We start from the raw sequence: 544 nt of genomic DNA, 5'->3' as shown, positions 1-544 counted from the left end.
ATATATATATATATATACGCACCCACACACACGTTTGTAAACATGCAGAAGCCACTGTGTGTACGTATGCAGGTGAAGTTTGTCACCATGTTTTGATCACACTTCTTATGATCAGCCTCCACCGCCATCACTCCCACCACCACCACCAATGATTGGTTTCGGAAGGAATTTCAGTGGTAGCAACAGAACCGACCGCACCTCCACCCTACCCCGTGATCATTCGACTTCGTTAAGAATGAAAGTCGATGTCAGGTCAGGATTGAAACTGCGATACGTTCGACGCGGGATGTTGTTGCTTTGACTGATTGATATTACAAAAATCGAAACATCGAACGCGATAAAACATTTTAATCACGCTGACAGACAACTGTAGAGAGGTGAAGGAAAAGTTAGAGACATCTATAAAGTAACACACACACACACACACACACACACACACACACACACACACACACACAGATGTAAATACACACACACACATATTTTTATATACATATATACACCCATTACTCGTTTATAAACATAATAAACCATATATCCATTT

This window comes from Octopus bimaculoides, chromosome 11, assembly GCF_001194135.2.
Source record: "Octopus bimaculoides isolate UCB-OBI-ISO-001 chromosome 11, ASM119413v2, whole genome shotgun sequence".
Lineage (NCBI taxonomy): Eukaryota > Metazoa > Mollusca > Cephalopoda > Octopoda > Octopodidae > Octopus > Octopus bimaculoides.
Note: the sequence above shows the minus strand (reverse complement) of the source record.